The sequence below is a fragment of the Staurois parvus genome, unplaced genomic scaffold (genome assembly GCF_062004578.1).
Source record: "Staurois parvus isolate SC_StPar_1 unplaced genomic scaffold, SC_StPar_1.0 ptg000303l, whole genome shotgun sequence".
Classification (NCBI taxonomy): domain Eukaryota; kingdom Metazoa; phylum Chordata; class Amphibia; order Anura; family Ranidae; genus Staurois; species Staurois parvus.
In genome coordinates this window covers 5,266,478-5,282,659 of record NW_028318099.1, presented here as the reverse complement: position 1 = coordinate 5,282,659, position 16,182 = coordinate 5,266,478, and the positions used below count along the sequence as shown (strand labels likewise).

Genomic DNA, 16,182 nt, shown 5'->3' with positions numbered 1-16,182 from the left:
CGTTGGCATCTTCCGCTCGTTCAGATGCTCCTTCTCCTGCTACTCCTCTTCTCGGATTCCGTCAACAGTCTTTCTTGGAATCCGTATCCAAGAGACAACAGTTTGCGAGCACGCACCCGACGGTGCAAAAGCTGAACGTCCTCCTGTCCAAGTTGCTGGTGCTGCAGTCCCTCCCTTTCCAACTGGTGGACTCAGCACCTTTCCGAGAAATGATGGCTTGTGCCGCGCCGCGGTGGAGAGTGCCAAGCCGTCATTTCTTTGCCCAAAAGGCAGTGCCAGCCCTGCATTCACATGTAGAAGAGATGGTGGGCCAGTCTTTGAGCATGTCGGTCTCTGCCAAAGTGCACGGCAGCGCCGACGTGTGGAGCTGTAACTACGGTCAGGGACAGTACATGTCATTTACGGCCCACTGGGTGAACGTGGTGCCGGCACAGCCGCACCAGCAACTTGGACAGGTCACGACGCTTTTGCCTCCACGTTTGCACGTCCTTGGTCCAGCAAGCATGTCCGCCTCTACCACCTCTTTTTCCGCCGTGTCCTCAGCCGCCACCCCCGTGCCAAGTCCCATTACCCGACCGGCATATCACATGTGCAGGGCGCAACGGTGTCACGCTGTGCTGCACCTGGTATGCCTTGGCGAACGTAGTCACACAGGGGAGGAACTGCTGAGTGTAATGAACAGAGAAATCGACAGATGGCTGTCTCCGCGCAAACTAAAAATCGGAACCATGTTGACTGACAACGGAAAGAACATGGTGTCTGCTCTGCGTCAAGGAAGGTTGTGCCATGCGCCATGCATGGCTCACGTGTTCAATCTGGTTGTCAAGCGGTTCCTAAAATCCACCATCCCACTGCAAGACATCCTTAAAATGTCACGTAAACTGTGCATGCATTTCAGCCATTCCTACACCGCAAAGAACACCCTCATTGAGCTGCAGCGGCAGAACGGAATTCCACAGCATCGCCTGATCTGCGACGTTGCAACAAGGTGGAATTCAACCCTACACATGTTAGACCGCCTTTACGAGCAGCGAAAGGCCATCACCGATTTCCTGATGTTACAAGCGGATAAAGGTACTCCCCTGTGTAACTTAGATGTCAGCCATTGGCAGCTCATGCGTGACACCTGCCGCTTGCTCAGGCCCTTTGAGGAGGCCACGCTATTCGTGAGTCGGCAGGACTATGGGATGAACGACGTCATTCCTCTGTTGCACGTCCTGGAACAAATGCTGTTAACAATGGCTGGTCAGGGTGCGGTAGACGTGGCGCACAGATCTCAACGCCACATGACCCCTGTGGGGGCAGGACAGGAAGAAGAGGAGGAGGTAGAGGAGGACATTTGTGCTCAGGAATTATTGAGTGAAATGGGTGGTTTTTCCACTCAGCGGACAGGAGTGGAGGAGCAGGAGCATCTGGTAGAGGAGGAGGAGGAGGAGACAGAGGACCCAGACGCACCGTGGCAGTATGCTGTGGAGATGGAGGCAGGGAGTCCCTCGCATTCCTTGGCACAAATGGCCCATAGCATGCTCGGTTGCTTGCGTAGCGACAGCCGAATAATAACCATCAGACAGAGGGATGACTTTTGGCTGTCCACCTTGTTGGACCCTCGCTACCGGTCCAAAATGGTGGCCTTTTTCACACCTGCTGAGAGGGAGGCCAAAATTACGTACTATAAAAACCACCTATGTAGTCAGTTGGTCTCTGCCTTTGTGCGCCAACGTCCATCCTCAGACACTGTGGGCCCTGTGCGCTCGCGTTCCGCTGGCATGGCAGCAGGGGAGGGGTGGGGTGGTAGGAGCAGTGGCAGCTCCACCAGCAGCGGCTGCCTCAGTCTGCAGTCGATGATGAGTAGCTTTCTTCACCAGCGCAGTGAGGAAACTACTAACCAGCCGCAGCAGCAGCAGCAGCATCAGGTGGACCTGGAGCAGGAGCTCAAACAACAGGCTTGGGCCTACTTGGACAGCACCCTGCCAACCGAGGTAGACAATCCCCTTGACTACTGGGCAACGAAACTTGACCTTTGGCCCCAACTAGCTGAATTTGCCCTTGAAAGGCTGTCATGCCCGGCCAGTAGCGTGGCATCGGAGCGCGTGTTTAGTGCGGCAGGAGGTATTGTAACTCCGCGGAGGACACGACTGTCCACCCAAAGTGTGGAGAGACTCACGTTTGTGAAAATGAATCAGGCGTGGATTAGTCTGGATTTCAAACCACCAGTTCCTGACACAACTGACTAAATCCGCCATGAATCATGCCTCAAACATGTGCCACTTTCAGGTCTCCTCACACACTGCTGGTGTGTTACATTTTTTGACATAGGGTGCAGGCAGATTACGGGCCTCACATAGCTGCTGCCAGGCCCCTAATCTGCCATGGGCCCCTATATACCGCCTCCTCATGCTGCTGCCAAGTCCAGAGTCTCTCATGGGTCCCTGTACGGCCTCCCATTGCTGCTGTCTCCATCGCCACACTCTGCTGCCATGTGCCACTTTCAGGTCTCTTCACACTGCTGGTGTGTTAAATTTTTTGACATAGGGTGCAGGCAGATTACGGGCCTCACATAGCTGCTGCCAGGCCCCTAATCTGCCATGGGCCCCTATATACCGCCTCCTCATGCTGCTGCCAAGTCCAGAGTCTGTCATGGGTCCCTGTATGGCCTCCCATTGCTGCTGTCTCCATCGCCACACTCTGCCATGTGCCACTTTCAGGTCTCCTCACACACTGCTGGTGTGTTACATTTTTTGACATAGGGTGCAGGCAGATTACGGGCCTCACATAGCTGCTGCCAGGCCCCTAATCTGCCATGGGCCCCTATATACCGCCTCCTCATGCTGCTGCCAAGTCCAGAGTCTCTCATGGGTCCCTGTACGGCCTCCCATTGCTGCTGTCTCCATCGCCACACTCTGCTGCCATGTGCCACTTTCAGGTCTCTTCACACTGCTGGTGTGTTAAATTTTTTGACATAGGGTGCAGGCAGATTACGGGCCTCACATAGCTGCTGCCAGGCCCCTAATCTGCCATGGGCCCCTATATACCGCCTCCTCATGCTGCTGCCAAGTCCAGAGTCTGTCATGGGTCCCTGTATGGCCTCCCATTGCTGCTGTCTCCATCGCCACACTCTGCTGCCATGTGCCACTTTCAGGTCTCTTCACACTGCTGGTGTGTTAAATTTTTTGACATAGGGTGCAGGCAGATTACGGGCCTCACATAGCTGCTGCCAGGCCCCTAATCTGCCATGGGCCCCTATATACCGCCTCCTCATGCTGCTGCCAAGTCCAGAGTCTCTCATGGGTCCCTGTACGGCCTCCCATTGCTGCTGTCTCCATCGCCACACTCTGCTGCCATGTGCCACTTTCAGGTCTCTTCACACTGCTGGTGTGTTAAATTTTTTGACATAGGGTGCAGGCAGATTACGGGCCTCACATAGCTGCTGCCAGGCCCCTAATCTGCCATGGGCCCCTATATACCGCCTCCTCATGCTGCTGCCAAGTCCAGAGTCTGTCATGGGTCCCTGTATGGCCTCCCATTGCTGCTGTCTCCATCGCCACACTCTGCTGCCATGTGCCACTTTCAGGTCTCTTCACACTGCTGGTGTGTTAAATTTTTTGACATAGGGTGCAGGCAGATTACGGGCCTCACATAGCTGCTGCCAGGCCCCTAATCTGCCATGGGCCCCTATATACCGCCTCCTCATGCTGCTGCCAAGTCTAGAGTCTGTCATGGGTCCCTGTACGGCCTCCCATTGCTGCTGTCTCCATCGCCACACTCTGCTGCCATGTGCCACTTTCAGGTCTCCTCACACTGCTGGTGTGTAGAATTTTTTGACATAGGGTGCTGGCAGATTATGGGCCTCCTATAGCTGCTGCCAGGCCCCTAATCTGCCATAGGCCCCTATATACCGCCTCCTCATGCTGCTGCCAGGTCCAGAGTCTCTCATGGGTCCCTGTACGGCCTCCCATTGCTGCTGTCTCCATCGCCACACTCTGCCATGTGCCACTTTCAGGTCTCCTCACACACTGCTGGTGTGTTACATTTTTTGACATAGGGTGCAGGCAGATTACGGGCCTCACATAGCTGCTGCCAGGCCCCTAATCTGCCATGGGCCCCTATATACCGCCTCCTCATGCTGCTGCCAAGTCCAGAGTCTCTCATGGGTCCCTGTACGGCCTCCCATTGCTGCTGTCTCCATCGCCACACTCTGCTGCCATGTGCCACTTTCAGGTCTCTTCACACTGCTGGTGTGTTAAATTTTTTGACATAGGGTGCAGGCAGATTACGGGCCTCACATAGCTGCTGCCAGGCCCCTAATCTGCCATGGGCCCCTATATACCGCCTCCTCATGCTGCTGCCAAGTCCAGAGTCTGTCATGGGTCCCTGTATGGCCTCCCATTGCTGCTGTCTCCATCGCCACACTCTGCCATGTGCCACTTTCAGGTCTCCTCACACACTGCTGGTGTGTTACATTTTTTGACATAGGGTGCAGGCAGATTACGGGCCTCACATAGCTGCTGCCAGGCCCCTAATCTGCCATGGGCCCCTATATACCGCCTCCTCATGCTGCTGCCAAGTCCAGAGTCTCTCATGGGTCCCTGTACGGCCTCCCATTGCTGCTGTCTCCATCGCCACACTCTGCTGCCATGTGCCACTTTCAGGTCTCTTCACACTGCTGGTGTGTTAAATTTTTTGACATAGGGTGCAGGCAGATTACGGGCCTCACATAGCTGCTGCCAGGCCCCTAATCTGCCATGGGCCCCTATATACCGCCTCCTCATGCTGCTGCCAAGTCCAGAGTCTGTCATGGGTCCCTGTATGGCCTCCCATTGCTGCTGTCTCCATCGCCACACTCTGCTGCCATGTGCCACTTTCAGGTCTCTTCACACTGCTGGTGTGTTAAATTTTTTGACATAGGGTGCAGGCAGATTACGGGCCTCACATAGCTGCTGCCAGGCCCCTAATCTGCCATGGGCCCCTATATACCGCCTCCTCATGCTGCTGCCAAGTCCAGAGTCTCTCATGGGTCCCTGTACGGCCTCCCATTGCTGCTGTCTCCATCGCCACACTCTGCTGCCATGTGCCACTTTCAGGTCTCTTCACACTGCTGGTGTGTTAAATTTTTTGACATAGGGTGCAGGCAGATTACGGGCCTCACATAGCTGCTGCCAGGCCCCTAATCTGCCATGGGCCCCTATATACCGCCTCCTCATGCTGCTGCCAAGTCCAGAGTCTGTCATGGGTCCCTGTATGGCCTCCCATTGCTGCTGTCTCCATCGCCACACTCTGCTGCCATGTGCCACTTTCAGGTCTCTTCACACTGCTGGTGTGTTAAATTTTTTGACATAGGGTGCAGGCAGATTACGGGCCTCACATAGCTGCTGCCAGGCCCCTAATCTGCCATGGGCCCCTATATACCGCCTCCTCATGCTGCTGCCAAGTCCAGAGTCTCTCATGGGTCCCTGTACGGCCTCCCATTGCTGCTGTCTCCATCGCCACACTCTGCTGCCATGTGCCACTTTCAGGTCTCTTCACACTGCTGGTGTGTTAAATTTTTTGACATAGGGTGCAGGCAGATTACGGGCCTCACATAGCTGCTGCCAGGCCCCTAATCTGCCATGGGCCCCTATATACCGCCTCCTCATGCTGCTGCCAAGTCCAGAGTCTGTCATGGGTCCCTGTATGGCCTCCCATTGCTGCTGTCTCCATCGCCACACTCTGCTGCCATGTGCCACTTTCAGGTCTCTTCACACTGCTGGTGTGTTAAATTTTTTGACATAGGGTGCAGGCAGATTACGGGCCTCACATAGCTGCTGCCAGGCCCCTAATCTGCCATGGGCCCCTATATACCGCCTCCTCATGCTGCTGCCAAGTCTAGAGTCTGTCATGGGTCCCTGTACGGCCTCCCATTGCTGCTGTCTCCATCGCCACACTCTGCTGCCATGTGCCACTTTCAGGTCTCCTCACACTGCTGGTGTGTAGAATTTTTTGACATAGGGTGCTGGCAGATTATGGGCCTCCTATAGCTGCTGCCAGGCCCCTAATCTGCCATAGGCCCCTATATACCGCCTCCTCATGCTGCTGCCAGGTCCAGAGTCTCTCATGGGTCCCTGTACGGCCTCCCATTGCTGCTGTCTCCATCGCCACACTCTGCCATGTGCCACTTTCAGGTCTCCTCACACACTGCTGGTGTGTTACATTTTTTGACATAGGGTGCAGGCAGATTACGGGCCTCACATAGCTGCTGCCAGGCCCCTAATCTGCCATGGGCCCCTATATACCGCCTCCTCATGCTGCTGCCAAGTCCAGAGTCTCTCATGGGTCCCTGTACGGCCTCCCATTGCTGCTGTCTCCATCGCCACACTCTGCTGCCATGTGCCACTTTCAGGTCTCTTCACACTGCTGGTGTGTTAAATTTTTTGACATAGGGTGCAGGCAGATTACGGGCCTCACATAGCTGCTGCCAGGCCCCTAATCTGCCATGGGCCCCTATATACCGCCTCCTCATGCTGCTGCCAAGTCTAGAGTCTGTCATGGGTCCCTGTACGGCCTCCCATTGCTGCTGTCTCCATCGCCACACTCTGCTGCCATGTGCCACTTTCAGGTCTCCTCACACTGCTGGTGTGTAGAATTTTTTGACATAGGGTGCTGGCAGATTATGGGCCTCCTATAGCTGCTGCCAGGCCCCTAATCTGCCATAGGCCCCTATATACCGCCTCCTCATGCTGCTGCCAGGTCCAGAGTCTCTCATGGGTCCCTGTACGGCCTCCCATTGCTGCTGTCTCCATCGCCACACTCTGCCATGTGCCACTTTCAGGTCTCCTCACACACTGCTGGTGTGTTACATTTTTTGACATAGGGTGCAGGCAGATTACGGGCCTCACATAGCTGCTGCCAGGCCCCTAATCTGCCATGGGCCCCTATATACCGCCTCCTCATGCTGCTGCCAAGTCCAGAGTCTCTCATGGGTCCCTGTACGGCCTCCCATTGCTGCTGTCTCCATCGCCACACTCTGCTGCCATGTGCCACTTTCAGGTCTCTTCACACTGCTGGTGTGTTAAATTTTTTGACATAGGGTGCAGGCAGATTACGGGCCTCACATAGCTGCTGCCAGGCCCCTAATCTGCCATGGGCCCCTATATACCGCCTCCTCATGCTGCTGCCAAGTCCAGAGTCTGTCATGGGTCCCTGTATGGCCTCCCATTGCTGCTGTCTCCATCGCCACACTCTGCTGCCATGTGCCACTTTCAGGTCTCTTCACACTGCTGGTGTGTTAAATTTTTTGACATAGGGTGCAGGCAGATTACGGGCCTCACATAGCTGCTGCCAGGCCCCTAATCTGCCATGGGCCCCTATATACCGCCTCCTCATGCTGCTGCCAAGTCCAGAGTCTCTCATGGGTCCCTGTACGGCCTCCCATTGCTGCTGTCTCCATCGCCACACTCTGCTGCCATGTGCCACTTTCAGGTCTCTTCACACTGCTGGTGTGTTAAATTTTTTGACATAGGGTGCAGGCAGATTACGGGCCTCACATAGCTGCTGCCAGGCCCCTAATCTGCCATGGGCCCCTATATACCGCCTCCTCATGCTGCTGCCAAGTCCAGAGTCTGTCATGGGTCCCTGTATGGCCTCCCATTGCTGCTGTCTCCATCGCCACACTCTGCTGCCATGTGCCACTTTCAGGTCTCTTCACACTGCTGGTGTGTTAAATTTTTTGACATAGGGTGCAGGCAGATTACGGGCCTCACATAGCTCCTGCCAGGCCCCTAATCTGCCATGGGCCCCTATATACCGCCTCCTCATGCTGCTGCCAAGTCTAGAGTCTGTCATGGGTCCCTGTACGGCCTCCCATTGCTGCTGTCTCCATCGCCACACTCTGCTGCCATGTGCCACTTTCAGGTCTCCTCACACTGCTGGTGTGTAGAATTTTTTGACATAGGGTGCTGGCAGATTATGGGCCTCCTATAGCTGCTGCCAGGCCCCTAATCTGCCATAGGCCCCTATATACCGCCTCCTCATGCTGCTGCCAGGTCCAGAGTCTCTCATGGGTCCCTGTACGGCCTCCCATTGCTGCTGTCTCCATCGCCACACTCTGCCATGTGCCACTTTCAGGTCTCCTCACACACTGCTGGTGTGTAGAATTTTTTGACATAGGGTGCTGGCAGATTATGGGCCTCCTATAGCTGCTGCCAGGCCCCTAATCTGCCATAGGCCCCTATATACCGCTTCCTCATGCTGCTGCCAGGTCCAGAGTCTCTCATGGGTCCCTGTACGGCCTCCCATTGCTGCTGTCTCCATCGCCACACTCTGCCATGTGCCACTTTCAGGTCTCCTCACACACTGCTGGTGTGTTACATTTTTTGACATAGGGTGCAGGCAGATTACGGGCCTCACATAGCTGCTGCCAGGCCCCTAATCTGCCATGGGCCCCTATATACCGCCTCCTCATGCTGCTGCCAAGTCCAGAGTCTGTCATGGGTCCCTGTATGGCCTCCCATTGCTGCTGTCTCCATCGCCACACTCTGCTGCCATGTGCCACTTTCAGGTCTCTTCACACTGCTGGTGTGTTAAATTTTTTGACATAGGGTGCAGGCAGATTACGGGCCTCACATAGCTGCTGCCAGGCCCCTAATCTGCCATGGGCCCCTATATACCGCCTCCTCATGCTGCTGCCAAGTCCAGAGTCTCTCATGGGTCCCTGTACGGCCTCCCATTGCTGCTGTCTCCATCGCCACACTCTGCTGCCATGTGCCACTTTCAGGTCTCTTCACACTGCTGGTGTGTTAAATTTTTTGACATAGGGTGCAGGCAGATTACGGGCCTCACATAGCTGCTGCCAGACATGTAATCTGCCATGGGCCCCCGTACCGACTCCTCATGCTGTGACGTTGCAACAAGGTGGAATTCAACCCTACATATGTTAGACCGCCTTTACGAACAGCTAAAGGCCATCACAGATTTCCTGATGTTAAAAGCGGATAAAGGTACTCCCTGTGTAACTTAGATGTCAGCCATTGGCAGCTCATGTGTGACACCTGCGCTTGCTCAGGCCCTTTGAGGAGGCCACGCTATTCGTGAGTCGGCAGGACTATGGGATGAATGAGGTCAAATCGGCCATGGGCCCCCGTACCGCCTGTTCACGCTGATGCTGGTCCCACAGTGTGACCTGGGTCCCTGTACGGCCTTCCATTGCTTCCACTCTGCCATGTGCCACTTTGAAATCTCCTCACACTCCTGCGGTTGTCCATTTTGTCATAGGTTGCTGGCAGATTACAGGCCTTCCATAGGTGCCACCAAGCCCCATATCGGCCATGGGCCCCCGTACCGCCTGGTCACGCTGCTGCTGGGCCCATAGTGTGACCTGGGTCCCTGTACCGCCTCCCATTGCTCCCACTCTGCCATGTGCCACTTTCAGGTCTCCTCACACACTGCTGGTGTGTTACATTTTTTGACATAGGGTGCAGGCAGATTACGGGCCTCACATAGCTGCTGCCAGGCCCCTAATCTGCCATGGGCCCCTATATACCGCCTCCTCATGCTGCTGCCAAGTCCAGAGTCTGTCATGGGTCCCTGTATGGCCTCCCATTGCTGCTGTCTCCATCGCCACACTCTGCTGCCATGTGCCACTTTCAGGTCTCTTCACACTGCTGGTGTGTTAAATTTTTTGACATAGGGTGCAGGCAGATTACGGGCCTCACATAGCTGCTGCCAGGCCCCTAATCTGCCATGGGCCCCTATATACCGCCTCCTCATGCTGCTGCCAAGTCCAGAGTCTCTCATGGGTCCCTGTACGGCCTCCCATTGCTGCTGTCTCCATCGCCACACTCTGCTGCCATGTGCCACTTTCAGGTCTCTTCACACTGCTGGTGTGTTAAATTTTTTGACATAGGGTGCAGGCAGATTACGGGCCTCACATAGCTGCTGCCAGACATGTAATCTGCCATGGGCCCCCGTACCGACTCCTCATGCTGTGACGTTGCAACAAGGTGGAATTCAACCCTACATATGTTAGACCGCCTTTACGAACAGCTAAAGGCCATCACAGATTTCCTGATGTTAAAAGCGGATAAAGGTACTCCCTGTGTAACTTAGATGTCAGCCATTGGCAGCTCATGTGTGACACCTGCGCTTGCTCAGGCCCTTTGAGGAGGCCACGCTATTCGTGAGTCGGCAGGACTATGGGATGAATGAGGTCAAATCGGCCATGGGCCCCCGTACCGCCTGTTCACGCTGATGCTGGTCCCACAGTGTGACCTGGGTCCCTGTACGGCCTTCCATTGCTTCCACTCTGCCATGTGCCACTTTGAAATCTCCTCACACTCCTGCGGTTGTCCATTTTGTCATAGGTTGCTGGCAGATTACAGGCCTTCCATAGGTGCCACCAAGCCCCATATCGGCCATGGGCCCCCGTACCGCCTGGTCACGCTGCTGCTGGGCCCATAGTGTGACCTGGGTCCCTGTACCGCCTCCCATTGCTCCCACTCTGCCATGTGCCACTTTCAGGTCTCCTCACGCTCCTGCTGGTTTCCATTTTGTCATAGGTTGCTGTATGGCCTCCCATTGCTGCTGCCTCCACCGCCACACTGTGGCTCCAAACACTGGTTTTGGCCCCGTGACTGGCCAAAGGAGTGAAGTGTGCAGTGATTCTAAGATCGACGGCACTCATCTGCATGTCATACTGACAGACAGTATTATTTCTCTTCCCCAGCAGACTCCAAGGGCATTTAAATTAAAGGTACAGTGTTCTGCACTAATATTAAGTCTCTCTGAAGCCTAGAAACACCCTTTTTTAAGTTAAATTCACAGCGAATTTATTCGACTCGAATCGAATATTGTCCACGAATTCGCCGAATCAGTCGAATCGAATTTTTCATTTCTTCGCTCATCTCTAATAATTATATACCTCTCATTGATGTAACAATGCATGAGAGCTCATTGATCTTATAGTAAACAAAAAAACGCAGCTGATGAAAACGTAAAGTGAACCCATGGTCTGGATATGGACATTCAAGTATTTATACATTCTTAAAAAACAGTAAATAAGCTTTAAAACAAGCTGTTACTCCACTAGCTATCTTTCGGAAACTTTATAGACCAATTTGCGTTTATGTATGGCAAGGCAATCAACCTATATGTTCTTAAAAGATTTGACTGACCAGTTATTTGTGTGGAAGGAAGGGTTACCCAGATATGAAATACTTATTACATAATGGCAGCTTTGGATCAAGTGAGATACAGGTTTAATGGCCCCAACGACAAACGCTGGTGTCTGTTAGAAACAAAGGCAGTACCAGACGCAGCATACCTTTATACCTTATTTCTTCTGCTATACTTAGACATCATCCCTTGATTCCTTACACTACAACACAGGTGAAGGTACAGTATATACATGGGAACAACATACACAAGCTAACATGAGGTGGAAGACATAATATCCCTTCCAGTGCCTATTACAATATTTGAATTTCTTATTTCAAAGCTTAACCTTTCCCCATAGTTGGAAAAAGGTATTACTTGATTAGACGACATACAGGTGAAAAAAAAAACACTAGTCCCATTTTAATATTTAGTCTCACACTCTGTGCTGATCAGTAAGGAATACTTCACATATCTCAGATTGTCTCACTATGTACAACACTATAGGCACACTGTTTATTTTACTGTCTCTTTACAGTTTAAAGAGATTTTCTTTTAATTGTCACCACTTTTGTGGGAGGATGAATTTAACAACATTTCTACATAGACCCAATGGATGCAAGCTATTAGTAGCAATATAATATGTTCTAAATTACTAGGAGAAATATTACGCTGATATTATACCCCTTGCATTTTAGCAAAATTATCGCATTCAGGTAACAATCTATGTTGGAGGGGTGGTTTTAAGCGGGCATCCTACATCAGGGGCGGACTGACAACTCATGGGGTCCCCAGGCAATAGGGGATCATGGGGCCCCTGTGTCCTTGCCCAAACTCAAAAAAGCCTATGAAAAAGGTACCAGAGGCATCTCATGGGGCCCCCTACTGACTCCAGGCCCTCAGGCAGTGCCTGAGTTTCCAAATGGTCAGCCCGCCCCTCTCCTACATCACAATATTTGGCAGTGTAAACCCTTCAAAAGATATTGAAATGCAGTATTTCAGTCATTCTTAAGTTCCACTGGTAATTTTGTAACTCCCTCTGTAGAGTTTGCACTCCTAAACATTGACATAGTTAGGATTCTCTCAGTCTTTGAACCTTTCTCCGTGAATATACATTTTAAAGTCAGACTTTATATAACAAAGAGATGGAAGGGAAACATAGTTCCAAACCTGACAGACATCATCATGAAAGGGAGATAAAAACTGTGTCTATGTAAGAATGATAGCTCATACTTTAGACCTTAGGGCTAATTTCCATAGGGAATGGGATTTTTGGTTGTTGTACCCTCAATGTCATGTATTCCCATTATTAGCTTGATACCTTAAAGATTTTTTAATGTACACTTTTCAGCAATTTTCAAGTTCATGTACCTCCTTGGGTGGTTATTGGTTAATTTTTTTTTGTATGTTTAATTCCTTGGTATATACATTTTTGACAAAACTAAGGTGTTAACATTGGAAACCATTGTATAATTCACAACCAATTATTTTGTAACTCTCACTGTTTGTCAAAAAGGCTCTGCATCAATATATTTCCTTCATTTTTGTAATTGAAAAAAAGACCCACTGGCCTCTGTAGCTGAAGGATCTACCTCAATGTTCCCAGCAAAAGCACTAAAGTTGAAGTTGTTTAAAGGGGACATTCAGGCAAAACCTCAATAACCCTAAACCTACTCCCCACCCCATTCTAAGCCTAATCTATCTTACCCTGTAAGGAAAAGATTGCTATACTTACCTGTCCTGAAGCTGCTCTGGTGCAGTTCCCAGCGGCTGCTTCTGTGTAGAGAGAGAAATCCGACAATGGCTGGTAAATGAAGAGGAGATGACATCACCCATAGACTTACTATGGGGCATCTGTTGTTGGCTGCTGACAGCTCAACCTGCGACTGGACCAGAGCAGCTTCAGAATAAGTAAGTATAGCATTCTCTTCTTTACAATGTTAGATAGATTAGGCTTAGAATGGGGTCAGGAGTCAGTTTAGTGTTAGTGAGGTTTTGGCTGACCATCCACTTTGTGTTTCCCTCTACGTTGCTCAGCTCACCTTATTTTTCCACCTAGCATTGGCTTGACAACTTTTCATCCATGAAATGCTGATGTAGAACAGGTGCTGTGGGAAAGGGAGCAGAGTGAAGTGATCTGCTTAGAGAGCTGACTTAAACAATTTCAGCTAATGCTTCTGCTGTAAATTTTGGGGATGATTAGCTCCACGGTGCATGCAGCTACAAATGTCTGTAATGACATGCTTTTACTGTTAAGTATGTGCAAATACTTGAAAGTTCATTACCTGGCCAAAGGCACACTTTAAATGAGATATTCCATCAGGTCTGTATTTATATTACTGCATTAGTAACAATGAGACATATTAACAGACGGCTACTGCTGACTCTGAATACAGGTATGGTTTCCCGGCCTGTGTGTACACTGTGATTTTCTTTCATCTAATTACTTTCATGCTGATCTGCAGACATCACTGTGAGCAGGACTATTTCCACAAATAGTGGTGCCTAACGCAGTATATGGAGAGTGGGCCTTAATGCAATGTTTATGCTTCACTACATTCTCTGGTGTCAGATGACTTATTGTGCTAGCCTTGGTGTCATCAGTGTCGGTTTGCTATGCCTAAAAATATGCACAACCAGAAATTAGCATCTAAAAATGTATATTGCTAACCGTGGGGTTATTAAGTGTATAATGTCTAGTGCATAAATCAGTCTTCTATCTTTTGATATCAAGTTATGATGCTCATATGTCAGTATATGCATAATTGTTGCACTTGCCATATATTCAGGGAAATTTGTAAAGGGTGCTGTAGGCACACCTTGAAATTCCGTTGGGGCGCAGTTCCATAAGTGTCGGTGCTTTTGCCGAACTCATGCATCTGTCATAGTAAGATACTGCACAAGACTTTGTGTCTGCGCTGGGGAAGGAGTGCCCATATTGGACACGCCTCCCCTTAGTGCACTCACTCCCGCCCTCCTTCCCCAAACGCTGCACCCATCACACTGACAGGCACATGGCCGAAGAGTTTTGTCCTATTGGTGGCTTGATGGGGAACTGAAAGACTAGTTCCCTATGAGCTCCACTCCACTTTTGGATTGACAACACACAGGAGTGGGTGGACCTTTAGCTGCTATTTAGTCCAATGGCAGCTTTCCAACCTGCCCACTGCTGTGCATTGTCAATCTCTCTTAGTTCCCCATCAGGTTCTGCCTACTCAGTGGCAAGTCATTTCCCAAATATAGGCATTGCCTATAGTTGGCTAATCACATCAGCAGTATCCCCAACCCTTTTGTTTACATTTAGCTTTCAGCCCTGCGGGGATAGAGAACTGTGCTGGGAAGCTGTCACATACATGACAGGTCTTAATTACCGTAAACTGGCTCCACCTCTTCACATTTTAACCTCCTTTGGTATATATACCTGGTCCCTGGAGCACAGAAATCCTCTTCTTTGCTCTTTTAACATCATCACAGGTGCTGAAGTAGTCTTCTCAGTGTGGAAATCGGGAGGAGAGACCCAAGAGGGCACACTATGTCACTTTCTACTGACACAGGGCACCTTGGAGTGCCATGCTAGCTGTACACCCCAAGTGGTATAGACAGTAATATGCATTCAGTCACAAGGCCTGGAGGTACAGCTGGGCCTGTCCTGTAACTGATTAGCAGTGAGAAAGGGGGTTGTCAACAGTGACACAACTTACACATGCTTTTCTATAGCCCTAGTGGCTACAGGAGCTGGATAGGGTGACAACATTGCAGTGGCCGAACTGCAAGAGAGTCAGAGGTGTAATCCTGTCAAAGGAAGTACTTCTCCCTGATAGGTTCACCATGCATTTATTACAGAAATTGAGTATTAAAAATATTCAGTTGGATTGTGTGCATGTATGAAATGCTTTAAACTTCAAGCTCAAGTCATTCTCTCCTCCCGCAGTGGAGCACTGATAAAAATCAAGAATCTGTATACCTCCCTTTGTTACAAGCGTCTTCAACCAGGTCTAATGACATCATAGGCCATCTTTGCCCTTTTCTTAAACTGGGGATGGACAGATCCTAAATGCTGCACAGAGAAGCACTATGTAATCACTCTGTGCAGCATGTTCCCTGAGTCTGGATGGGTGGAACCTTGATGCCCTGGGCTCACAGAAAGTGAACTGAATGGAGCAGGGCTTTACAGCTGCAGGGTCTGCTTTAATATTTTTTTTTTATAGTTCCACTTTAATAAAAGGAATATGTAGCCACAGAGTTTGAACCTTTAAAAACAAATTAGCAGCGCAGAACACATATTTCTGTTGTTGCCCAGTACAGTAACCAAGCCACATATTTAAATGGGCAAATAATGTGGTTAAAAAAGAGTTCCACTCCTTTTTTTTCCCCTCTAGTTTTAATATTTAGGTATAGAACTTACCCCCAAAAGAGCCGCTGATGTATGGGACCCCTGATTCTGGATGACAACGATCCTTCTGGCAATGCCAAACCCTCTGATATGCCAAGGCTAGAAAAGGGTGATTTATTTGTGCTAGGTACCTAACAAGGAAACAATAACAAACAGCAACATCAGTAAACAAAAATGAAATAAACTAATCTATACAATGCAACAAATCATGAGAGGACCAAATATTTCTGTACCTAAGCCCTAAATATAGGGGGTCCTAACTAAAGGCAGTAATACAAGCTAGAAGGTCCTTGAGCCACTCCAAACCCTCCTACTGGCCAGTGTGGTATAAAACTCTGGGGCCTAGACTCCTGCTTTGGAGCTCTCAGATCTATTTGTATCCCACAGTTAAGGGGGTTAGTCCCCAAACAAGTTAGGGTGGCACTGTCCTTTTCAGAAGAGATTTAGAAGGTTCTGGCCAGTGGCCTCTCAGCACTATGCAGTCTGTTAAGAAGCCTCCTCTATGCTCTCTGATGACCGGAACATGTGGCGATGGTGCCAACTCTGGTATCGGCAATCTCTCACAAATCCAGTAATGTTTCTATCCTCCAATTCAACTCACTGGATCTCTTCGACAGCCTCTGTGTGAATGCAACAACACAGTCTCACTCTGACACCATGGCAGA

The 16,182-nt window shown here is 50.5% G+C and overlaps 1 protein-coding gene and 1 long non-coding RNA gene across 35 annotated transcripts in view; one reads left to right on the top strand and one right to left on the bottom strand.

Moving 5' to 3' along the window:
* ANK3 (ankyrin 3) overlaps positions 1–16,182 on the top strand; it is an 818,082-nt gene that overhangs the window by 409,267 nt on the left and 392,633 nt on the right. The gene's annotated exons all lie outside the window — the stretch shown is intronic.
* Positions 1–16,182, bottom strand: part of LOC149457739 (uncharacterized) — a 245,107-nt gene that overhangs the window by 140,797 nt on the left and 88,128 nt on the right. For 5 of the 6 annotated variants that reach the window (XR_016313568.1, XR_016313569.1, XR_016313571.1 and 2 more), the window contains exon 4: positions 15,530–15,648. This is a non-coding gene — a long non-coding RNA (uncharacterized LOC149457739). Of the gene's footprint in view, positions 1–13,161; positions 13,233–15,529; positions 15,649–16,182 lie in introns of those variants that run through there. The other variant, XR_016313573.1, reaches the window with a different exon arrangement.